The sequence below is a fragment of the Macaca nemestrina genome, chromosome 19 (assembly GCF_043159975.1).
Source record: "Macaca nemestrina isolate mMacNem1 chromosome 19, mMacNem.hap1, whole genome shotgun sequence".
Classification (NCBI taxonomy): Eukaryota; Metazoa; Chordata; class Mammalia; order Primates; family Cercopithecidae; genus Macaca; species Macaca nemestrina.
In genome coordinates this window covers 52,714,515-52,741,968 of record NC_092143.1, presented here as the reverse complement: position 1 = coordinate 52,741,968, position 27,454 = coordinate 52,714,515, and positions in this window count along the sequence as shown.

Here is a 27,454-nt window from a genome sequence, read left to right as displayed (position 1 = left end):
GAGTGTTTTCTTGATCTTCCAAGATTTGAGGCAAGCTTTTCTCTGTATATATATATGGAGATCTTCTTCATATTACATAAAAGATAAGCAGATAAAGGGAAGCTCCAAGGTTTTATGGTTCCTCTTATTGAATCATTTTGTAGCACAGATGAATACTATGGCATTTATCAGAACTCTTATACATTAGATGTGAAAGGCATCGTAATAAAAGACAAAATTTTACTGCAGAACTACGTATTCACTACTTTAAGAAACAAAATGAAGGAATTAATATTTGTAATATTTGCAAATGGCTTAGAACAGTGCTTGGCAAAGAGTAAGCACTGTATATGTTTACAAAATAAACACAATCGTTCATCCAAAATTTCAAAATAAATATTTTAAATAAACAATTTTGTGATTTAATGACGATTTAACCACTGTTATAGTTATTAGATGAATTAAGTGGGATGACTGCTCCAAGCAAATGACCCAGTACTTGCCACAACTGAGGTATAGTGAGATTTAACTTGAAAATGGTAAAGGAACCATATTGACTGGACAGAAGACTTTAAAGACTGGTGACCCTAAGAAACTAAAAATAGGCTAAAATTAGTTTGTAAAGAACTGTGAATTGACTTTGATATTAAAAGGTTTAACTATGTCAAACAGATTTAGCATACACACGGTGAATATAGAAAACAAATGTAGTATAACATGCCATAAAATTGTTTATACGACTTCCTCACCAAAAAATAGACTCCTGAAATCACACTCATACTATTTTCATGGATTATCAAAATTGCCGAAATGGAAGGAATAAGGAGAAATTGTTTGGACCAAACCTCTCAAACAGCTAAAGAGGTTCATAAAAGCTCAATGATTTCATGAAGATCATACACTTGCCAAATGGCAGATGGAGGCCCACATCCCACGTTTTCTGCTTCACAGTCCAAGCCAGCAATCCCTAGTATTGATTGCATGATAGAGACTATGACAACCAGTGATGGTTTAATAAGTCCCTCTCTAGACACACCTCTAACGCCTAAGTTATTATTTATTTTGGTGGGGATAGATGTGATAATTAAGAATAACTTAGCAAAAGAAATTATAGTTCAACAATGAAAACAATGTACTTATTTTTACATCTACGTACAAGATACTGTATAAGTGACTAGGATAATATGAGATAAAGAAGGATAAAATAAAAATCCCTTATGCATCCTAGTGTTGGTAATCAAATTGACCTGATTTAATCCTTACTACACATACAGACGCATGTTCACAGCCAAAATTCCCTCTTGTCTTCCGGAAACTCATGATCATCTCTCCCCCAGGAAGGAAAACACTATGACTAGGAAAATAATTCTATCCTCAGGACTAAAGACACATAGCCTAAGTTTGTAGCTAAAGTCCATTTCTTCATAAAATCTTAAAATCCAGCTTTCCAGTTCTTTTTCTTCCTGCTTATAATATCCATTGCTGTCATAATCATCCATGATAAATGACTATTTCTACTCATCGATGCTGTCTAAAGTCTAGCTCATGGCGTTTTTAGCCCATTATTTTACTCACTTAGACTTAGTGGAGCAACTGCATACCTATAGAGACCAGTCACAAGCTGGCTGGTCTCAATTTTACAGAAACTGTAGAATTGGGCCTGTAGAACACTTTTTCCAGAAGTAATTTATTTTGGTACCAAAAAAATTTAAAAAATAAAAATTAGACCTTTAGTTAGGCTACAGTCTTAAAAGCTATAAGTTCATTTAGATTTATGACTAACAATGAAGTTCTTGGTAGGAGTGTGTTTGTTGGTGGTAACTCATCTAAACAACTGACTAGACTGATTAACTGAACTGCTAGAATTCTTTATCACCAACATATAGTAGTCTATGTTACTATATACATCCTGAGATATTTAATTATTCACCTTTTACTTTAAGAACAAATTTTTGGAAACTTTTACTTTGGTTTTTCAGTAACACACAAGGTATAGAGTCTGGGAATTCATCCTTTATCCTATTACAAATAGCTAGTGAACCAAGGTGTCTTATAATTTAAAACTATATATGGCAGGGATGTCCAATCTTTTGGCTTTCCTGGGCCACGCTGGAAAAAATACACTAACACTAATGATAGCTGATGAGTTTTTTAAAATTGCAAAAAAAATCATAATTTTTAAAGGAAGTTTACACATTTATGTTGGGCTGCATTCAAAGCTGTTCTGGGCTGCGTGCATGAGCCGTGGGTTAGACAAGCTTGATATATGCATAAAACAATGTTAAAAAGTAACTAACAATATAAGGCAGCTCATTCATTTTGCCTGATTAGTGTAGAACAACAGCTAGGTGAAAGGAAATTCCCGTCTGGAGTAAAATTTCATAAGGTTAGAGACCAGAACTGGGAAAAAGGGAACTTGTAGATGAATCAACAGAATGATCAATGGGAAAGAATTACGGTATGTGGAGTATGACTGGACTAGTGTACCTGTTGCTGAGGATATAGTTTAGAAAATAAGTTCGGATTCCCTGTGAAGCAATATGCAAATATGACAAGGTCACATGTGGGGGCAATGATGGCATTCAAAAAAGCCACGCTGTCAAACCTTTTCTCTGTCCTTGCAAAAGAGCATGTCTGTCAGGGAGTTGTAAATGAGTTGAATTTGCGTTAAGTCAGGGCAGCTAGAAGGGTTGGAAACAATCCAAGGAGCGCTATTGAAGCTCACCATCCATGGCTTTCTTGATGTGCTTCCTTTTTCTGAGGACGGTTTCCAACCTCTGCTCTGATTATCTACATCCTCTCGATTCATACTTTAAGGCCCATCTCCTCAGGGTTATCTTCCTTAACTGCTCTGCTGTCAATAATCTCTCCATTTTCTGAATGTCACTAGTTCTGATGCTTGATTAGAGAAGATTTCAGATTAATCTAGGAGTGAGGCATTGCATGAAGTGAAGAGGGCAATGCATATTGACAAGGAGGTTGTTTAGAAGGTCATTTCTCTATTCACATTTGAGGTAATGAAAAGATGAACGTGGACAGGATTGGAAAGGGAAAAATGTGTAAAATAATCAAAATGAATTAACTATTGAATTAGAGAAGTCAAGAGAGAAAGAAATTCAAAACTACCGTGAAGTTTCAAGTTTGGAGAATTGCTTTGAGACCACTAAATGATCCCTAATAGAACAGAAATCTGAGGGAATGTGTTTGAAGTACAGGCCGAAGGCAAAAGCCTGCAATATTAAAAAAGGATGCACTGGAAGGGGCATGGAATCCTGAAGCAGTGGGAGTCCATTGAGATGAGCAGCTGGGACTGGTACTGTGGCGCTTATAAAAACAATGGCTAGACTTTAAGATGTGGTCATCAGAGCAATCAACCGGTCACCCAGTGGCATATATTACTCAATTGATAGCTGTGACTAATGCTATGGCTAATACTTCTTTCAATATAGGGAAAATGAAACCTTGAGACCTCTTCTTGGCTAGATTAAACTCCACACTGCAACATTTTTGACAATAGCATTTCCTTTTTCTTTCTTTCTATTCAAAGATTATGGCAGTCTTGATTCTAGACAATTTTTTTTTCTCCCCAACACAGAAAGTCCAATATCTAATTCTGATATTTTCAAGGATTGAATCTATGTTCTTAAACAAACAATCTCTCTTCTCTGTTATTTTCACCTGATGTGAAGGCTTACAGTGAGGCCTAACAAGAAAACCTGAGTGGGTCACATTGTTATGGATTTTTGTAAGCCATTTCTTTCCAGAGATCTATGTACTTTTCTATTGTCTGTTCTAAATATTAATATACTTTTCACACACATAAAATACCTACATACACATAATAAATAAGAAGTTCCAAACTCGAATGTTTTGGGGATTTCAATTTGATTATTTTAAAAATAAAACTGCTGTCAGCTTTGTTTGTGGAGAGGGTTTAGCAGCTCTGTTTACCCTAAAAGTAATCACTTCTTGATTCAAACTGCTTCACCAGTAAATAGAATATCTTAGGACATTAATTATATGGGAGAGAAGTCAGCAAGAAGTAGCTGTTACAATTCATTACTGTATAAGAAATAGCAAGAGATGGGAGAAAATGTAAAGACAGAGATAATTGTTATTGCTTGGCTGTGAATAGCACTGGGATAGATGGATTGGAATTGGTTTATCTTTCTCCTTCATAATAAACTGGAACATAGGCCAGAGAGGGAGGTTAAGAAAGGCAGTCTGTTACTCACATGTTTAATGCTCTGGAATACTGCAGACAAAAGAGGCATCTGGCAGCATTTTTTGAAAAAAAAAAAGTATAAATTAATATTTTAATGTAAAGCAATTTATTTCAGTTTATATGGTTAGGCAAAGTCTGCTGCACTATTTTGACTTGTAGTTTACAAACTTTTAAAAATAGTGATCTTTCTCAAAGGATATTGATATAGTTTGGCTCTGTGTCCCCACCCAAATCTCACCTCAAATTGTAATCCTCATAATCCCCACATGTTAAAGGTGAGACTAGGTGTAGATAACTGGATTATGGGGGCAATTTCCCCCACACTGTTCTCGTGATAGTGAGTTCTCATGAGACCTGACGGTTTTATAAGCATCTAGCATTCCCCCTGCTTGCACTGACTCCATCCTGCTGCCCTGTGAAGAAGGTGCCTGTTTCTCTTTTGCCTTCCATCATGATTGTAACCTTCCTGAGGCCTCTCCAGCAACGCAGAACTGTAAGTCAATTAAACCTGTTTCCTTTATAAATTACCCAGTCTCAGCTATTTCTTCATAGCAGTGTGAGAATGGACTAATACAGGCACCTTACTGGGGACCAAAATATACAAAAACTGCTCTGGGTGGCATTTCAGTTCCACTTTGTCTTTAGCCAAGTGCCTACACACCATCTCTTTTTCTTCATTTGCCCCCAGCACCCTGAGCAACCCCTGAAGACCTCTGGCACCCTGCAGAGTACAGTATTAAGACATGTGATCTGAGCCTTCTCATTTTACAGATGCCAAAACCAAGACCCAGAGAGAGGCAGCTTTTGGGTGTAACTTACGTTGTTCGATTATAATGAAGCTGACTAAAAAAGACGTTTCTTGGTTCAGGTGTGCTGTTTTTGGCTGTACCTTCTTATTTGAGGGCAATAATGCCAGAGAAATATTTCTGTGTCATTAACTCCTCATCTTCCAGACTTATCTTCGAGTGACATTTCCTTCATATTGGCCCGGGCTTATATAACACTGCACCTAATCACAGATTTTAGAATAGTTAGTTTATAGCCAGGAACATTTCAGAGAGAGAAGCACACGAAAATGTATCCCAAGGTCTAATGACATTTGGCCTAAGATTAGATGGTAAAAAGCATCAGATTGGAAACCATTTCAAAATAAGATATGATATAGATACTATGCACATTTTTAAAAACTTGCTCTGGATGTTCCTGATCACATATGGCGAGAATCATATTCATTAGTGAATGGTCTCGGTGTAACTGCTCAAGAGAACATGCAACCACACTGGAGGCATGAATGTCAACAAATAGCATCATGAGATATTTATCGTGCAATCAGTTATAGCAAAAGCTGCAAAGTACAACCTAGGTGAGGCAGATTTGCATAGCATTGTAACTGAAGGGAAATGAGACATATGGTTTAGTCAAGAGACAAAAGTTTTATTGAAAGAAAATACAGAATGACACAGAAGAAAGGAAGAAGAAAAAAATTTTAAAAAGAGGAGGGAGCATGCTGATGGGACAGTGTGGCTGTAAGAGAGAAGATATGGGGGAGTGAAAACAAGAAGAGGAGGAGTCAAAAAGCAGTTATATTGAAAAAGAGTAGACACCCCTACCATTGCCAATCATTCCTGGCAATGGGGAGTTCTGTCAGGTATTGTGGCAGAGGACTTGGGAGACTGAGTTTGGGATTTGAAAGCAGACAATTGGATTCTGGAAATGATGTGATTTAATCACTGTATCTGCTCCTTGCCTCAGAGAATAGAGCATTGCCTGAAGGTGTGGTTCCTAAACCTCCATCCTAGAATTTAAGGTTTCATACTTAGCTTTAAGTGATTTAACATATTGCCTCACCTCAAACCCATGTACCTGGAAACCATTTTACACAGACCTTCTTTGACTTCCCCAGTGAAAGTTACATTTGCATCGCCACTCCTTTTGATTCCCCATTTCCTAATATGCCACGGATCCTGAAGGGGAGAATTAGACTGCTCAGGGAACACCAGTTAATGGCTGGTTTTTCACTGTAGCTCGTGCTAGCTGCAGAGGGAAGCATGCTCTGTATATGCGCCAAATAAAATTTGTTTATTAGCTCTACATGCTACATGCCATAGCCATCCCTTGATCGCTGTCTTTTCTGATGGTTGCACATGCCAGCCATAAGGTAACTCCTTAGGGGAAAGGGTACTTGAGAACAGGGCCATCTCACAGAGCCTCTCACAGAGTCTTCCTTCTCACAGAGATTCATAAATACTCAACCTTCTCCATTAACGTATAGACTCTGGGATTAGAATTTCTTGGCAACTTATCTTAATTTTAGCTATGTGAGTTCTTGCCCTACCTCTGCCATTAATTTACTAAAAGATTTTGATAAATCGCTGAATTTATCTTGACTTTAGCTTACTCTTGTTTTTGATGAGTGTAATAATTTATAACCAACTAATCCAATGCAGTTATTTGTAGGATTAAATGAAATATGTGAAAGCTGTTTTTATTGGAGAAAAGTTTAGCAAATATATTAATATGGGATCTTAGGATTAATATTATAAAATAATTTTTTTCATGTATCAGTTTCTCTACCGTTCAGTTCTGGAATATATATTATATAGCATTCCAAATTATTACAATAGAATTTAATTTCCAAAAATATTATGTGAGGCAAATTGCAAAATGCATGGTATCATATAGTCTTTATAGTTGTAGATATACCAGGAATCCATATACACCTACCCACTTCCTTTATATAGAAATATCACAATCATCATATACACAGTCATTCATTTATTCTATAACTGGACAGTTACTAATTTACACTTACCAAATTCAAGACCTTTCTTGAATCAGCCACTTTGTTAGGTTCTTGTTATCAAGGAGTAACTGCTCTATAAAGTGGCATATTATTAGAATCCAATTTACTATGTAATTTTTGAAATTATGCTGAAATATACATAACAAAATTTTACATTTTTAGCTATCTTTAAGTGTACAATTCAGTGTAATTACATTCACAATGTTGTATAAACTTTACCACTTTTTCCAAAACTTCTTAAACGTGTTAAACATCTTAAACAAAAACTCTGTATGTATTAAATAACAACTCTTCACTCCCCTTTATCCCATCTCCTAGAAACCTCTAATCTATTTGCGGTATTTATGAATGTGCCTATTCTGTATACAGTCATGTGCTACACAGCAACACTTTGGTCAGTGATGAACCATATATACCACAGTGATTCTACAGAATTATAATACTGTATTTTTACCTCACCTCACCTTAATTCCTTTTCTATTTTAGATAAACAAATTCTTACCATTGTGTTACAACTGCCTACAGTATTCAGTACAGTATGCTGCACAGGTTTGTGGCCTAGGAGCAATAGGCTGTACTATATAGCCTAGGTATGTACCAGGCTAACCATCTAGATTTGAGTAAATACACTCTATGGTGTTCACACAACAGTGAAATAACCTAACAACACATGTCTCATAGTGTATCTGTGTCATTAAGCTATGTGTGACTGTTATTTCATATACATGGTATCACAATATTTGTTCTTTTGTGTCTGAGAATTCTGTGTTTAACTATTTGAGGAATGGCCAAACTGTTTTATACAGCAGTTGCACCCTATCACATTACCATCAGTGTACAAAAGGGTTCCAATATCTTCATATCCTTGCCAATACTTGTTATTTTCCTTTTTTTCCTTATTATAGCCATCCTAGTAGGTGTTAAGTAGTATGGTGGGTTTGATTTGCATTTCCCTGGTGATTAGTGATCTTGAGCATCTTTTCTTGTGCTTACTGGTGATTTTTATGTTTTCTTTCAAGAAATATCTGTTCAAATCAATTGCTTATTCTTCATTTGGGTTAGTCTTTTTGTTGTTGAGTCGTAGGAATTATAAATATATATTCTGAAGACCAAACACTTTACAGATATATGAGTTCCAACTATTTTCTCCCATTCTGTAGGTCATCTTACTTTCTTGATAATGTGTATTAATAAATAAAAGTTGTATTTTTTGTTTTGATGAAGTCTAATTTTTTTGTTTATGCTTTATATGTCATATTTAAAATTCCATTGCTAAGTTTAAGGTTATGAAGATATAGCCTATGTTTTCTTGTAAGATTATTATAATTTTAGTTCTTATATTTAGTCATTGTTCCATATTTTGTTAATATTTGCATGTGATGTGAGGTAGAAATCCAAATTTATTCTTTTACATGTGTTGAAAAGCAAACACATGTAAGCAAAATGTGTTGAAAAGACTATTCTTTCCTTTTACATTTAATAAATCTACTTTGCATCTTTGTCAAAAGTCAATTGACTATATGTGTATGTTTTTTGTTTTTGTTTTTTTGTTTTGAGACAGAGTCTCGCTCTGTCACCCAGGCTGAAGTGCAGTGGCACAATCTCGGCTCACTGCAACCTTCTTCTCCTGGATTCAAGTGATTCTCATGCCTCAGCTGCCTGAGTAGCTGGGATTACAGGTGTGCACCACCACGTACAACTAATTTTCATATTTTTAATAGAGATGGGGTTTTGCTATGTTGGCCAGGCTGGTCTCAAACTGCTGACTTCAGGTTATCCGCCCACCTCAGCCTCCCAAAGTGCTGAGATTACAGACATAAGCCACCGTGCCCGGCTTATATGTGTATGATTTTGTTTCTGGACTCCCAATTCTATTCCATTGATTTCTATGGCTATATTTATAGCAGTGACATATTGTTTTGATTAATGCAGCATTATAGTAAATTTTGAAATGGAGAAATGTAAGTCTTCCAACAATATTCTCCTTTTTAAAGAATGTTTTGGCTAATTAGTTCCCCTTGCAATTTCATAGGATTTTTAGAATCACCTTCACCACTTCTGCCAAAAAAAAATAGGCTATTGGAATATTTCTAGGAATTGTGTGAAATCTGTAGATTGCTTTGGGTGGTATTGAGATCTTAATAATATTAAGTCTTTCAACCCATGAACATAAAATGAACTTCTATTTATCTACGCTGTCTTTTTAAAGTAACATTTTGTAGTTTTCAGTGTACACATCTTTTACCCCTAGATTAAATTTATTCCCATGTATTTTATCTTTTTGAATGTTATCATAAATGCAATTGTTTTCTCAATATTCTTCTCAGATTGTTCATTGTGTATGGAAACACAACTGATTTTGTGTGTCGATCTTGCAACTTAAAAATTTTCTAAATTTGTTTATTAGCTCTAGTAACTCTCTTATGAATTATTTGGGACTTTTTACATGTAAGATTGTGTCATCTGTAAATAGAGGTAGTTTTACTTCTTTGATTCCAACTCAGTTGCCTTTGCCTTTTATTATTTTTGTTGTCTACTTTCTCTACTTTCTCTGCGTAGAACTTCCAGTAAAATTCTAAATAGCAGAGGCAAATGTGGTCATCTTTGTCTTTCTAATCTTAGGTAAAAAGCTTTCAGTTTGCATTCAGTATGATGTTAGTTGTGGGTTTCTATAAATATCCTGCGAAGTTAGTTGTGGGTTTCTATAAATGTCCTTTATCATGTTGAATATTTCCTTCACTTTCTAGTTTTTTGAGTGTTTTTGTCATGAAAGGGTGTTGGATTTTGTCAAATGCCCTTTCTATGTGAATTAATATGATCATGTATTTTTCCCTTTTTTGTATTAATGCAGGATATTGTACTAATGTATTTCCTTATGTTAAACCACCCTTGAATTATATCAATTCCCTGTTTTCCTTTTCCTGCTTGGTCCACTTTTGTCATCATTCCAAACCTACCCTTCCAACACTTGTCCTTGATTTCATCGTGGTGACCATTTTTCAATGACTAATAACAGAAATTTCAGGTTCTGTGATCAAAGTTGATAGGTATGGTAAAGGCTGAAACCATACTTTGACCTTTTGATATTAAGATGAGGTTGATATGTTATATCCTGTTAGCTAGAACAGCACTGGAATGGAAGAACTCTGAGAAGATGTACAACAGTACAACATAATTTTGATTTCATGGAGTCAGCAAACATTTGTTGTGTTATCCTGACCTAGAACACATCCAGTGGTAGTCCAGGCCATTAAAATACCTATATTCTAGCCACATGGTAGACACCATAAGAAATCTCATAACCTTACTCTTTTTCTATATGTAGAGATATTTTAACAATTTAACATGATTATTGACTGAATGTACCCCAACCTTACCAGTTGCTATGAAAATTATTTGACTGCTCATTGCCCTGAGACAATATTCACTCTTTGCCCCCCACCTCACCCATTATTCAAAGATGATCTCTACAGTAAATTTGTTCATGCTTTAAATGATAGTTTTGTACTGGTAGGTCTTAATATGATTTTTCATGGACATTACTGTGAACTGTCCTAGGAGATATGAGGGACAGGGAGAGCCTTTTCCATACCTTTAAGAAGCATACCACTCAAGTGACTCTGAATATATTAGTCAAATAATTAAGCTCATTTTAGCCAGTCAGAACTTAATCCCTTTATGGATTTTGACTACTGTTTTAAAATTGTGTTTGGAAAATAGCCCCTTATATAGGCACTCTCAAATTACATATATAATTCCTATGAGGGAACCAGAAAAGATGATAATTCACAATTATGGCTAAAGCTAGGATTGAAAAATTCAGTCAAATATTAGTATCTGAAGATAAATCCTATGAAGTATTGGATAGTATTGAGCCCATGCTGAGCAGCTAGAGAGACTGTTTAACATATATGGAAAAACCTTTCATCCTATTCCATTTAAGTTCATTTTGAATTCAAAATGCAAAATTTCTGCATATCTGCCACTTTCTTTGCAACTCCTATTTATCTTAAGATAGAACCTTGGGTAGTTTTCTTATTCTTTCAATTTTTCTAACAATATATCTTTTCTTACACCTGCTTTAAATGTGTAAGTCATAGAAAACAAAAGAGCAAAGGATAATGTGATGAGTAGGTAGGAAGCACAGAGAGATGGTGGAGGTACATTACATTCTGGAAGATGCTGTTCTTAAACATAGTTTAAGCAGGATGACAACAGCAAAAGTCCTAGAAGCAGAATATTCTGGGCTCTAGAATATCACAGGAACCTCATCTATCTTGAGAGACAGAGAGCCAGGTAAGGAAGAATGGCAACAATTGCAATTCACTTCCACTAAGCCACATTACATGAATGCCTGTTAGACAGTGACTCTAGCTAAGGCCAATTAACACAACATATCTATTGATAACCATTTAATCTGGTTATCTTATATTTTGATCAAAGATAAATTTTTTTAAAAAAAGGAGTAATACTCATAGGTGTGCTTTACTATAAGGAAAAGAAAACTGCATACGAATTTTTAAATAAAGATAAGACTCTTGGTAGTCTTCATTATTTACTCAAATTTTTCACCTCACCTTATATACATGCCCTTTGCCATGCAACTTTAGAATGTGTTCCGTAAAGGCATAATGTATTTTTCCACCCTTTGACTTTGCTCTGGACAAAAGTGTAATTCCCCACCTGATTATTTGGCCAATAGAATGAGTTTAAAGAGATGGTGTATCACTTCTGAGTCTGGGCCTAAGAGGACTTGTGTGCTTTAGCTTTCCCTCTTGCATATCTGTCATCACCACGAGAAAAGTAAGTCTGAGCCAGCCAATTAGTCACAAATACAATAAATGCCCAATATACTCCAGTCAATCCCTTTCTATATCAGATAATACCCACAGGCAACGATAGACTCATGAGTGATGATGAATGATTTCTGTTTAAAAGGTTTAGAGTGGTTCAAACACACAGTTGAAAACTGAAGAAGACTTCTTAAAACTTACCTATTGCAGCCGGGCGCGGTGGCTCACGCCTGTAATCCCAGCACTTTGGGAGGCTGAGTCGGGCGGATCACAAGGTCAGGAGATCGAGACCACGGTGAAACCCCGTCTCTACTAAAAATACAAAAAATTAGCCGGGCGCGGTTGTGGGCGCCTGTAGTCCCAGCTACTCGGGAGGCTGAGGCAGGAGAATGGCGTGAACCCGGGAGGCGGAGCTTGCAGTGAGCCGAGATCGCGCCACTGCACTCCAGCCTGGGCGACAGAGCGAGACTCCGTCTCAAAAAAAAAAAAAAAAAAAAAAACTTACCTATTGCAAGAGCCGTTACAAAATTTAGAAAACTGAAAATATCAAAAGTTTGTAAGATTATTTGTTCCCTGCAAAATATAGGCAGAACATAAAAAATTTTAAAAAAACGAGATGAAAAAATTGAATACATTAAATTTTTTAAATAGAAAAAACTAATTTAAGGATGTAATAAAAATAAAATGTTCATGCAAAAAGGCATATATTCACAGAGGAAAATAATATAATTTATAAATAACATGAATTTGAAAATCTCATTCAAAATATATAACAAGTAAATAAATGGATATAGATGGACAGATGAGAGATATTTGCAATAGAAGTATTTAAAAAAGAAAGATTTTAGAAACTATAAAAGTAATAAATTAAAAAAACCTTAAAAATAAAAATGAAGGGATTGCTCTTGAATGAGAGGAAAAGGGATGAGTATACAGATTCAGATAAAAGAGTTTTAAACTCAGTACCAAGAAATCAACAACAAGAAATCACACCTTTATAGATACTGAAAAATGGTTTTAGTTACAAAAATATAAAACATTTTTACAAATAACCACATAGAATCAAGAAAAAAGAATCAGATTGTTTTATGCCAGACTTGTCCTCTCCAATGCAAAATACTTGAAGATAACATAAATAAGGTTATACTGCATCAATTCATGACAAGTCTTTTTGCATTTCAAATTATAAGATAATGCAGAAATATTCTGAGGTAATTAAAGGCAAAGATAATGGAAAGGGTTTGTAAATTGTACTCAATTATCATGGTGTTGTCCGAAAAAAAATTAAGAAGCCAAGATCAGGTATGTCTAGGTATAAAATGTGTTAGGTCTACTTGTATATTTTGTGACGTTCATCTCCAAAATTCACCTGAATTATACTTTATAGGGTGGTTTGTTTCTATAGCCTCAGGGCAAAGCTTAGAACTGCAAATACATCTTCTTTTTGATACATTTCTAGAATCATAAATGTGGTTCTTTTATCAGAAAAATTATACAGAAAAATAATTTTTCCCCTCCACAAAAATCTAAGGAATTTTGAAATAATTTGAAGGTTTTAAAAATAAAGGTTAAACTACCAGAGATACTTTATGATCTTTAAAAGTAAAACTAGATTAAGAACCATTGTATTGCCCCTTATCCAAAACCCTGTATATAACTTGTTCATTGTCAAACAAAATATGCTGTAGACATGCAAATGCAAACAATAAAGCAGAACTATTATGGTTATGAAATGCCTCAAATTTTGAACTTCATTTATTTCTGAATTTTCTTCTTTCTGTATTTCTAAATTTTTCTAATTTTCTTGAAGGAAACATGGATTATTTTTATAACGAACAGAATCTTTATTTAAAAAGAGGAATCTTGTGTTTGTATTTTTCTCCACAAATTTTTTGTGTCATCTAGTGTTTCAGAATTGGAATTTTAACTATAAAAATTATATAATTATCCTGCAGAAATGATGTGAACAGAAACAGGTGTTTCTTGAATTCTGCTGTCAGTCTCATATTTTAATACACAAGTGACAGCTGTGCAACTGATGTTAAATCACATAATGTTTAATATTCATTTTCAAAGATAACACATACAAATCAACAACATGATAAAACTTTATGATATAGTAATAATGCCATATTTTATTATTGTTATTTGTAATTTCTCATCATATTTCTATTAGTTTTTTCATAAATAACATGCAAATATGTATTAATAGCTCCCAGTTTTCAATCTCACTATAATACCATTTCCAAAGCCATTTAGCTCAGTGCCTAGAAATAGGAAGTTATCAGAGTTTGAACCTCCAGAAATTACAAACCGTAATTAGAAACTATGGAGCAACATTTGACTTACAGTTACTGCCTTTAGTAAAACTCACCTGAACATTCAGCCCTCTCCCTGTGATATTCATGTGCATGAGAGTGAACTGCTCACTACCTTTGCCTTTTGCTTTAAATATTTTGATGCATCAAGAATAGTCTACAATAAAGTTTCTTCCTAAAACATTTGCAAATTCAGCTCCAGTCAGTGCCTATTGTTAATTTCCAAGGGAGTTTTTCAAGTAAAACTACATGGACGGTAGCACATTTTGAATTCTTCTGGAAAAATCCACAAAAATTATAGTCTTATTAGAAATCATTGGAAGAGTATGTAAAATCATTGCACTGTACTTTTCAGAATAATTTTATAAGAAAGAATATTTAACTTTCTCATTTTGTATTTCTAATAAAATAGAATTCTTATTTTCTTGTAGCAGTAAACATTAGAATGACTCTTCTGTGTCTGTCCTCATTGATTCAAATGTGTAATTGATTGTCTCTCCCTATTAAATACGAATTACAGGAGTTTAATAGGATTATGTAACTTAATATGAATCACAGTGTTTTGGAAGGCTTTCGGTTTGGAAGGGCAGAGATGTGGGCAGTGATGGTGGGGCTAAAACTGCTTCTTAAAACTGAAGCAACTTTTTAGTTGTTCTAAACAAAGGTGTGGAGTTATCTGTGAAACTGAGCTAGACCATTGTTTTAGAGAAATGAGTGGTAAGCAACTTAAATGAGTCATTTATTTATCCAAGGAAGATAAAACTTATCTTCTGAATTGTAGAATTTTTAGAAAAGATGCAATTAATTTTTTAATGTAAAAGATTTGCTTTTCCCTGAAAGGCAGACTTTAATTGAGGAAAAAAATAAGGAAAGTATATTTTCCTATTCCCATTGGTCCTCAGAGAAGTGGGAGAGGAGAGTGCAAACTCTGGGTAAGGGGGCATAGTTAGAGGCACCAGTGTCAGGGAAAAGCTTACCTTCCTACCAGGCATGACAACTACTAGGCAAAATGGAGGAGTGGCTGGTAAGAGTCACTTTTAGAAGAAGGATGACCTATACCTCTAGCAAAAGTCATTTTAGTAGTCAATAGTAGGTTTGATTACATGCCTTCTAATTCCCTTCTGTTAACCTAAGATCTGTGAAATCTTCTTGTCCTTTGTGACTTGTTCTTAACTCTGTCTTGAGATGTTCCAGACTGAGAAGAAGTAACACAGATAAACAGAAAGAAGAAACCAGGCAAAAGGTGATTACGGAAGTCCTTCAAGGAGTAGAGCAGTGATATAAGCAAAACACCTAGATGTCTGGATCCATATGACAAGCAGGTCAGATTTTTTGGATGCGTAATCATCCCAGAGAGATCCCCAGAAATACTTGGGAAGTGGTGTGCAGGGGAACCTAGTATGGATCAAAATACTGACATACACGTGGGTCAAAGGATTGCTATGCTGACACTGAAGGCACATGACCCTGAAACTTAAAAAAACTGGAAACTTCGAGCAACATAAATAAGACTGTATGATAAAGTTGTAGAAAATTCTATGTTTAAATTGGCCAGGCGCAGTGACTCATGCCTGTAATCCCAGCACTTAGGGAAGCCAAGGTGAGCAGATCCCTGGATGTCAGGAGTTCAAGATCAGCCTGGCCAACATGGTGAAACACAGTCTCTACTAAAAATACAAAAATTAGCCAAGCATGGTGGCAGGCACCTGTTATATCAGCTGCTTGGGAGGCTGAGGCAGGAGAATTGCTTGACCCTGGAGGTGGAGGTTACAGTGAGCCTAGATTGTACCACTGCACTCCAGCCTGGGTGACAAGAGTGAAAAAAAAGAAAAAAAGAAAAGAAAATTCTATGTTTAAGTTGTTAACTGTGGGAAGTGACTTTGACATTTCTTTTTTTTTTTTGTCAGTTCATGTTACATAGCACAATTGGGATATAATTGCATATTTCAAGAATCATGTATGTATGTGTGTTTGTGTGTGTTTATGTTCAAATAAAAAGATAATCTTCTCAGTCATTTAGGAAATACACATTCAGGATTGAAACACATTGTTTTTAGACCTACTTCCTTTTTTAATGGGCATTATCAGAAATGGAAAGTGTGCTTAACTTTGGATACCTACCTTACAGATTATACTGATCTAAGTCCGGTATAATAAGGAAAGTAAGGCCCACAATTTCTTGATTTGTAATCACAAATATAATACATTTGAGTGAAACTACAAATACGTTTGCTAGTAAACAAGGGATTATATCTACTGGTAAGTACAAAGCTGTGGAGCATTTAATTCTCTAGAGAATTCCCCAGGAACAAAAAACGTGCTGCCAGCCAAGAGTAACCATAATCTTACCTTGCAGTTCCCAAAGTCCAATTTGGTTTTGCTCATCCATTCATCAGATGTATATTTATACACGACGTCTTCCCAGACACTGTGTAAGGCAACAGAGTTCCAGGAGAAATGAAGCATTCTCTTTACCTTTGGATAACTCAGAATTTGAAAGAAAGTAATATGATAAACTGATGTTTATTATCCACCTATTATGTACCAAGCTGTGTCCTAGTGCTAACCCAAAGGTACAGAAGAGCCAACTCTCCCTGGGAAATGAAAGAGAGATAGAATTTGAAGTAAGCCTTGAAGGACAAATAGGACTTCACCAGCTGGAAAAGGGGTGGAGCATATTCCAGATGGAAGAACCAGCATGTATAAATCCGTGTGTATAAACACGTTGTGTGGTAACAACAAGGAAATTCAATATTCAATATAGCTGAGTAAATGTTGTACTGAGGACTTGCAGTGGCAAATAGCATAGGCTTGGGTGGATGATAAATAAAGTAGCAGGTAGAAAATCACCCCTCTGTGGTAGAAGTACTACTTCTATTATTTAAACTTTTAAAACAATACTAGAAGGCATCTATTATCACTATTTCACAGATGAGAAAATTGATAATAATAATAAATATAAAGCATTCATTATCTTACACAAATTTATATAACCGGTCAAGGATACAGACTCCAAAAAAATTATCTTCTTGTTGATCATCATACAAAAAGAATTTCATGTGGCATGCTAAGGAGGTCAAGCTTAAATCAAGGCAATGATGGATTGACTATTTAACTGGTCATTATATCCCTCTTCTTTGATTCATCCATTCATTCAAAATTATTACATTTCAATTATGTACCAGGCATTGTTGGTATTTTCACATAGTCCATTACAGATAGATCGATGTTTAAAACTACGCATTCAATATAAGCTATGAGACTATGATAGAAGCATTTTAATATATGATTGCTGTACAAAGAGGAAGTGGCAAAGCTTATCATGGAGGCATAAGAATGAGTTAGCACAAGTTTCACAAAGGAAATGGTGTTTGAGAAAATTATTTACAAATGTAGCAGGTCATTAGATGTTATGAGAGCCCAAGAAGCATCCAAGAAAAATAAAGAAAAAAAATATAGGTAGAAGTGTAGGTAATTCAGTAAGATCAAGAGTATAAGAGGTTGGGGCCGGTCGCGGTGGCTCACACCTGTAATTCCAGAACCTTGGGAGGCCGAGGCAAGCGGATCACAAGGTCAGGAGATCGAGACTGTCTTGGCTAACACAGTGAAACACCATCTCTACTAAAAATACAAAAAATTAGTGGTGGCATGCTCCTGTAATCTTAGCTACTTGGGAGGCTGAGGCAGGAGAATTGCTTGAACCCAGGAAGTGGAGATTGCAGTGAGTGGAGATTGCCCACTGCACTCCAGCCTGGGTGACACAGTGAGACTCAGTCTCAAAGAAAAAAGAGTATAAATAGGTTGGACTTTTAGCAATATGGCTGAAGAAAAGTCAGAGGCCACATTATGAACAGTATTGTATTCCAAGAGAAAATCTTTGCAAACCACAGATGGTGGCCCAAATTCAAATGACAGACATCCTTTTTTATTTAAATTTTATTGTCCACACACATAATCTTTTTCAACTAAATTTAGAAGAAAAGTGGGATTTTACATAGAATTTCTGCCTCTCTTAAAAAATTAGAAGAGGTGCCCACATTTGGCCTGGATTTCTGGCTAGTAACGATTGGTGCTGGAGAAGAGTTCTCTCCTTGAAATAAACATGTTCACTTCACAAACTGCCTCATTCTTGTATGTTCAGTGACTGATCTCTGATGATTTGTGTTGGCAAAACTTGATCTAGGCCCTGACTTGTTTCAAGATCACTTAAGAAAAATAATAAATAAGTAGCCCTCAAGCCCTCTTACACCTACTTCAAAACCAATGGATTCATTATAATTTTTGTCAACTCAGGGATTTTAGAGTTGGGTTTCTAAAGAATTCTAAAGAAATAAGACTTCAAGAGAAAACTAGAAATAGAAGCAAGAAGAGGTCTGGGAATGCTGTGATGGTAAATAAAACAATAAAAAGTCCACCTGCATTTAAACATTTTATTCCTCTTGCTTTATTCACAAGTGCCTAACATAAGGTAGACACAGAATATTAAGTATATGGAAGCAGTTTTTATCAAATGATTTCCTAAAGTGTGTACCAGATAGTATAAGTCCCTGTGACGTTATACCCAAGCAAAGATTTTCAGAATAAATCAATAATTGTTAAAAATTAAATGTCTTTTTCTTATTTTCAATGTTCTTTTAACATATCAAAATATCTAAAAAATTGCATCTTTTCCACAACAACTTTCTGCCACCAAAGGGAAGTCCTACAATTTAGTTTAAGCTGAAGTTAGTACAGACCCTACAAGTTAAAGACAAAGTCCTTCAATTCTGATATGAAGTATCCAGGGTTAGTGGAGACCCTACAGATTAAAGACTCAGTCCCACAAAACTGCTCCCACTTCAGACTTCAGTTGCAGGTTTTTGGTATCTCCAAGTTAACTTCACTTTTTTTCCAAAAGACTGCAAATTTAGGGTTCCCACAACATTTCACCCTAAAGTTCAATAATTCACTAGAATGATTCACAGAACTTGGGAAACTGCTATATTTAACATTACAATTTTGTTATAAAGAATACAACTTGGCCGGGCGCAGTGGCTCACGCCTGTAATCTCAGCACTTTGGGAGGCCGAGACAGGCGCAAGAGATCAAGACCATCTGGTCAACATGGTGAAACCCTGTCTCTACTAAAAATACAAAAATTAGCTTGGCGTGGTGGTGCACACCTGTAGTCCCAGCTACTCAGGAGGCTGAGACAGGAGAATAGCTTGAACCAGGGAAGCGGAGGTTGCAGTGAGCCGAGATCGCGCCATTGCACTCCAGCGTGGCAACAGAGCAAGACTCCATCTCAAAAACAACAACAACAACAAAAAAGAATACAACTCACAAAGAGCCAAAAGGAAAAGATGTATAGGGAAATATATGCAGGAGGGGTGCACAGCACTTCCATTCCCTCCCTGAGTGTGCCAGCCTCCCAGGATATTGATATGGTCACAGATGCAGAAGCTTCTCAAACCTCATTGTTCAAGAGTTTCTATTGAGGCTTCATGCTGCAGGCATGGTTGATTGAATCATTGGCCATTGGTGGTTGAGCTGAATCCCTTGCTCCTCCTGCATCTTCCCACATTGGAGGTCTGGAGATAAGGCCAAAAGTTAAAACATTCTCATCATGTGGTTGGTTTTTCTGACAAAGGGCCTCCCATAGGGATGCTAGTGAGGGGTTCCCACAAGTCACCTCATTAGCATAACAAGACACTACTATTACTTAGGAAATGTCAAAGGTTTTTGAAGCTCTGTACTAAAAAACTGTATAAAAGACCAACTATATTTTTTACAAAACAATAGAAGTGCTTCAAAACACAACCTACTTATTTTTGTCTCACCTAGTACTTACCATACAAATTTGTTATGGACACTTTCAAAATAACATTTTCTTTTGGAAATGTTAATATATAAAATGGCAAAGCAATCAATAGAAATACCCAGAAAATGTCTTATCCTTTATAAAATTAAGCAGAGAGAAAACAGAAATAGAAACAGGTTGTGACTCTGAATTCAGCCATTTCTGGATATCAGCAAATGGTGTTGTCTGTCTGAAAGTGTATACTCCTGGTGTTTTCTGGTCTCCAGCCATACCTGAGAGGAAAATAGAGATAGAAACACATTTTTTAGCCTTCCCAGTCATGATTCCAAATTCTCATTCCTGAGTGCAGGAGCAGGCACAGAGTAGGCAGCAGCTGAGGGGCTCTGAGCTGGCTCTCCGCCATGTTTTTCCCTCTAGGCTGTCCTGTACCTGCCAACCAATGTCAGGATCCTTCTTCATCAGTGTGGTTTTATACATACAACAGTAACCATCAGGGGTGTGCAGGATGTAAATATATCAAGCCGAAACTATAATCAGCCAACGTCCATCATCCTGAGAATTCCTTCTGCCTTCGAGGCAGCAATGAGATTTGGAGAACTGGACCGAGAGGAGTTCTGCAGGGTTGTGTGCAGCCTGGGGCTGCCCTTGGCCAGTCTGCCAACATGCAGCTGTGCTCACGGTCCCAGCTGCTTCACCCACCTCTAGACATGTGAAGGCTAACAATTCCAATATGTACAGTAACGTGGCTGAGTTTTCAAATCCACTGGGTTACCTTCTTCATTTTTCTACAAATACTGTATTTTCAACATCAATAGAGATGCCTCATTTTCTTTCTTTTTGTATTTCAAATGCTTTCTTACAAGTTTCTCCCTTTTTTATTACTAACTGTAGAGTCATATATTGCCAAGTGATCGAGTTCATAATAACCAGCTCCCAACCAGGCTTTTTATTAATAAAACCAGGATAATCATATCACACCTACCTACCACAGAAAGTTATAGCTTTGGTAGTTATAGCAATGTTATAACATTGACTGTAACAGTCAGTGTTTATGGAACTAAGGTTTACTTAAGTGATCCTATTTTGAGTACTATATATATATGTGTGTATGTGTGTGTGTGTGTATATATATATATAAGCTCAATTAATGTAATAAACATAAAACATCGGTACTTTTATTATTGCCATTTCATAGAAACCTTAAATACAAAATGTTGAGTAATTTGCCCAGTGTCACATAGTCTATAGCAATGTTAGAAGTCACACCCAAGAATTCTTGTTTCATTGGCCACAAATTTACCACAACATTCATGCAGCTTCTTTAGTGAGGAATACTCACAAAGAGAAGAGTGAAATCACTTCGACAAATGTAATATATAAATATAAGATTCTGGCATGCAAAATCAAATGTAGTGCCAGGAATCCCATATATGTGTATGTGTGCACATATATGTTTATATGTACGTGTGTATATATGTATATATATGTATATACATTCACATATTCGTGTGTGTAGGTATATATACATCCATGCATACATAAGTTGTGTGTGTGTGAGTGTATATGTGTGATGTCAAGAAAGAATAGGCCTAAAGGTCTAGTATTAATTTAATTTTATTTCAAAATTGAAATAATTGCTTTGAAGCATATTTTAACTCACTCTAAGATAATTTAAATTATTTTTACATTAATTTATTTTTAATCTTTTTTTTTTCTTTTTAACATTCAAGCTTGTTTCTCATAAGTATAGTTGATTAACTTCTCTCTTGGGCACCTCTGTTCTGAACACCTTGTGCACCTTTGCTCAAGTTAAGGGGGGGTGCTTCAGTGTCAACTCAATACCAGAACCTCCCAATCTATCCCTGTTTATCAAATCCAATGCCTACATTCCCTTCCACCAGAGATTTTCTGGACAGACCGCTCCATTGGTTTGCCTTCCTAAGTGTATTTCCCAAAGGTTTCTAGCTCTTTGTACCTGGTTTCTCTTTCAGAATCCTAAGTTGCTTGAGAACTGGGACTCCTTCTTCACTTCACTCCTATAGCAGGGCTATAGCGACATCACATAAATAAAAAGCCTTTAGCCAACTGTGAGATTATTATTGATCTTCTACCTCCCTATTGTGACACTTTATGCAAGCCAGTGACTTGCTTTCTATCATAGCTATTATGCTCTGCAAAATCACTACACGCCTGTACCACTCTGAGGGACTATGTTTGGAGTATAGAGCAAGTTATGACAAAGCATAGGAGGCACCAGAATGGCTGCTTGGGCCACATCACATGGAAGTGTTACATTCAGATATTACATTTAGGTCCCTCACCCTCTTGATGGGGGTTACTGTTCTTTCAGTAACACTGCTCTAATGGTAAGAGAGGCAGAAGCTAGCTCACTGTTGAAGGAAAACAACAATGACTGAGATCTCATCAGCCATGGGACTCCTGGATTTTATCTGGTCTAAAGCACTCTCATAATAAAGGTAAAGTCAGAAATCAACTAGCAATTATTGTGGCCCAGTAAGGTCTGGACATTATGCTAGGAGCTTTCAACTGTTACATCATTTAAGCCTTGAAAAAAAATCACATGGCTTATCTGCAATCAAGTTTCCATATTTAATGGATAATATAATAATGCCTATTTAGAGGTAACATATTCGAAGTCACATAATTAATAAGTATTGCTATTGATACTCAAACTCAGGTTTACGTGACTTACAACGTTGTGGGGATTTTTTCCTTTTTATTGTTTTTTATTGCTGTTGTGTCTCACTAGATAGAAAATGGTAGGGCCCACTCCAATTGTACTCATGTAGAAATAATGGTTCATAATCTTAGCCACTACATTTGGCTTTCCTCAACCTGACTTACCCTGTGGCCTATATGCTTTTCTTTCATAAATAGATTGGCTCTTCAGACAAAGCATTAAAGCAGCTTACAATGTAAAAACAATTTTAAACAAAGACATAATCACTCAGAAAATTGGTGCCACAAAACTTCACTTTACTTCACCAAAATATTTATTTTTTGTCTGTAATACTTGGAAGTCTTCTAAATCTTTTCCTTACGCTTTGAGCAAAAATATTCATATCCCTTCCCTCTTCATACGCTCTAAAATGCTGTAGAATTAGGTTTAAAAGCAATGTATTCTTTGAGACAAAATAAATTACAAGCAAGTCTTGCAGATAGTAGCTAGGTAAATTGATTTCTGTGTACAAAATGTCCTTTCCCTGATTTGTTGATAAAATTTTAATGTTATACATGTTAGAACTATTAAACACATCCTCCAAGCATGAGGCTTTTATTGGTGTTATGGTTTTTCTCCTTTTATCACTTGTTTTGTTAAGATTTTCACATTCTGTTGAAAATTGGGCAGATCATGGTACTGGGAAATAATGCTAACTATTACCAAAGGAACCTCATTACATTATCTTTACTTGCCACTCTGAGCATTAGGTCTGAGCATGGAAAATAACCAGGGTGTCCTATGTGTATTTTCAGGAAAATTGATGAATAAAACTTCAAAACCTATTATAACTTAGATTTAATATCAAGCCATGGTGTTTCTGTGAATCTGGAAGCATACCAAAAAAGAAGTGCACGAAAGGCTGCTTTAGCTTTAGCAGATGGGCTAAAATGATATTAATATCTAAGTGGTGGTGATGAGAAGCCCTGCAGCCAATGGTAGCATCTGTGAACCATGACTACGCAAAAATGTTTGGCAAGGTTAAGGGCAGGTTCAAAGTAAAACAACATGCATCAAGCAGTTCATTGAGAACTGTTAGTTATCTATTCAATTTTTTTTCCTGTTGTTCTTTTAAGAACATTGAGTGCCAGAACATCAGTGATTGGTGTAGTACTACTCCCTTAACTCAAAATGTAGAGACGCTGGTATCTCTACCTTGGACGTTCCCATTTTACTATTCTGGAATGCCCCCTCTCTGCTCTTTATGATTCAAATCCTTCTCACTTTCACTACTTAAGTAAATATCTACCCCAGACAATAAATATGTGTCAATCAAGGATCCAGCTCATTTACTGAGCACTATATATGGGGATATATTAAAAGACTAAAGAAAATATTAGGGGTAAGGAGGCCAGTCAGGCTGCATATTTTCCGAGAAAGCCTCTACAAGAAAGATGACATAAATTGCAAGGACGTGGGTTGGTGTGAGGTTTTCATAACTTCACCTGCCACCCACACTATTTATTTTCCATTAATATAAATTTTATGCTTGACTTAAATAAAACAATTTAATCAGAAAAATTCATATCCTTGAAATTAATCAAATAAATAGATTGTTTTGTGTGTAAATTTTCCCTAAATTTAAGATATTAGAGAAAGAAAAAAAAAACCAACAAAATAAAATAATATTCTAAAATTGTAGCCCTTACCTATTGCCTGCTTAAAGATTGGAGTCTAATATCTACTCCAATTTTCTTAAAAAGGAATACTCACTATGGTTTCAGTGTGCCCCCTCAATTGCATGTGCTGGAAACTTAATATCCAATTTCATATGTTGATTGGAAGTGGGGCCTTTAGGTGTAATTAGGATCAGATAAGGTCATCCGGGTGGGGTCTCTATGACAGGACTGGTGGCTTTCTAAGAAGAGAAAGAGAGGCCTGAGCTGACCTGCAGATGCTTGCCCTCACTCCATGTAATGCCCTCCACAATGCGTTAAGAATGTCCTCACCAGATGCCACTTCCATGTTCTTGGACTTCTCAGCCTCCAGAACCTTGAGTCAACTTCTTTTCTTTATAAATTACCCAGTCTGTGGTATTCAGTTATAGCAACAGAAAATGGAATAAAACACCCCAACTTGCAAAGGAGACTTTCATCTTCCCATAACCAGCAGGATTGGAGCAGAATTGAAAAGAGAATAACTCTCTCATTATGTGATTCAATGACATTTAATGCCTTATGCACACATCACTGGAATGAATCTGAATCTTGCATTGGAAGTCATGTTGTATTGTGTTAGCACTACACATCCTACACATTGAAAATATTGAGTTATCAGAAAGAAGAAAAGGAGAAACTTACATTAAATTAAAAATAAAAAGCAAGGGTCATGGAAAGTTTATGACTAAGATGTTTCTGGAAGACCATGAAGCCCTTTTAAACAAGATTTTCTTCTTTCTTAAGCCTCTGCTGAACAAGCATCTACACTTAATTTAGATACGACCTTTTCCCTTTGGGAGAATGCAGCTTGCTTTGTGTACAAACAATTTCCCACATTTCTTTGTTACTCCTTTAGCAACCATTGCAGAACAAATAACGTAAGACAAGAATAAAAAATATTAATTGATTGGAGTTTATGTTGTGTAAGTAGCCACACTTACACGTATCTACAGGAAATCTTTGGAAATAATCATTTAGTTGCCACTTAGTCATGACTCCATTGAGCTTTGTGGGACACGATCTGACTACAGATACACAGGTGAAACTGAATCCGCAACTGAGTTGGTGTCCTAGTCTCAGACATGAGGCCCTGTAGCTACACAAAGAGAAGAATTAGATAAGCACTTATCTGAATCCTGTTCTACAACTGTTCTCAACCTAGTCACCTGATGTACTTGAAATAAGCTTGTGTCTCTTCAATAGTCTTTTCTTCCATTGAATAAATAGCAACATCATTCTTGAAATTCTAAAGTACTACGAAATTCATTGACATGAAACTTTTTGTAAAAGATTCATGGTCACTCCACTTTTGAAATTTGTGATGGTTAATTTTACGTGTCACCTTGAGTGGACCAAAGGATGCCCAGACAGCTGTTAAAACATTATTTCTGGCTGTGTCTGTGAGGTTGTTTCTGGAAGAGATTCACATTTGCATCAATGGGCTGAGTAAAGATCTACCTCACCAATGTGAGCCAGCAGCATCCAATCCAAATAGAACAAAAAGGAAGGTAAAGGAAGGTTAAGTTTTCTCTCTTTCTTCTTAAGTTGGGACACCCATCTTTCCCTGCCCTCAGATTTTGGATATTGATGCTACTGGGTCTCAGGCCTTCAAACTAAGATTGAATTACACCACCAGCCTTCCTTCTCCAGCTTGCAGATAGCATATTGTGAGACTTTACAACTTCCGTAATTCTGTGAGCTAATTGCCATAACAAATCTTCTTGTATCTATATCTATAGCTGTCTAACTACATATATGGATTGCACATACACACACATTGAGGCATACATCTTATTATAGACAGAGAGATGGATAGATATGACCATATAGATATATATGCCCATACCTCTCTCTATCTATCCTTCCATCCATCTATCTATCTATCTTGTATTGTTTCTTTTTCTCTGAAAAACCTTTGTAATATGGACTCCATTAAATAAACCCAAAAGACTTGCATATCTTAGGATGAGTTTATAATTCTTCACCTTGAGAAAAAGTGGACAAGTGATGACAGCTAACCTCACTGACAAGGAACACGGAAAATATAATCCCCCAAAATGAGCTTCCTTATGATAGAAATAAAGTTATATGTGGAAAGAGAAACAAATACATGTGGACAGAAAATAGTTATGCATGGAAGGGAAGACAGCATAGAGGGATAAACCCAGAATGAAAATTAAAGCCTAAGGCCAGCTAAACCTAGTCTGCTGTTCTAAGTCTTGTATATTTTTTGTAAGCGACACTGTAAACTGCATTTGGTTTACATGAATTTCTTTTAAAATATAACACTAAATCCCACTAAATATTAGAGAATAATTCCATATGCATACATCCAAGCACACACACATTCTTACACAACCACCCACCCCCTACAACACACCCACACCCACCACTAACTTTGGCCAGAAAAAGCTTTCATGGAGAACCTAACAATAGAAAACCTTCAATAGTCATTGGCTCCTTTATTATCTGTGCACTTCATCCCTAACTCTATCTAGTAGAAAAGGAAACGCAGCCTGCTTCTATTGTTCTTCTGTTTAAGTGAGATAAGATCCTCACTCTGTTCATATTTCCCCTTTATCTCTACAGTCCTTGTGTCTCAGCTTGTTCTTTGAGTTTAATGACTTTATTTCTTGCTTTGTTTTGCTTCTTTATATCTCATTGGGTTATGAGATCTTTACTGATTTCAGGACTTGGTACATTTTTTTCTCTTTGGTCCCCTACTTTATTCATCGTTACCTGGTTGACTTAAAAAGTTTGTCCAAAGTATATGGAAATTCTGTTTCCTCTTTTGTTAGGTCAACTGTCCTTTAGAAACCAGTAACAGTTGGAATTTATTTTCATATACTGTTTTGGCCATTTAATGATATCCTTATATTTATCATCTGTCCTAGTCAAAACACAATTTCTTTCAATTGATCTAAATTAACAAGTCTCTTTCATGTAAGATGATTTTGAATTTAATGCAAGACCATATGATGCACTTGTAACTACTTTATGCTTTCTTTATTTCTTGGTAATTACCTTACAGTTTGTTTCTTCACTGGTAAGATATACATCTCTCATCCTAGACCACATATTGCAAATGTTGCTATTTTAAGTAGAGGAATCATTTTCATTTTTTTTTTTTTTAGGATA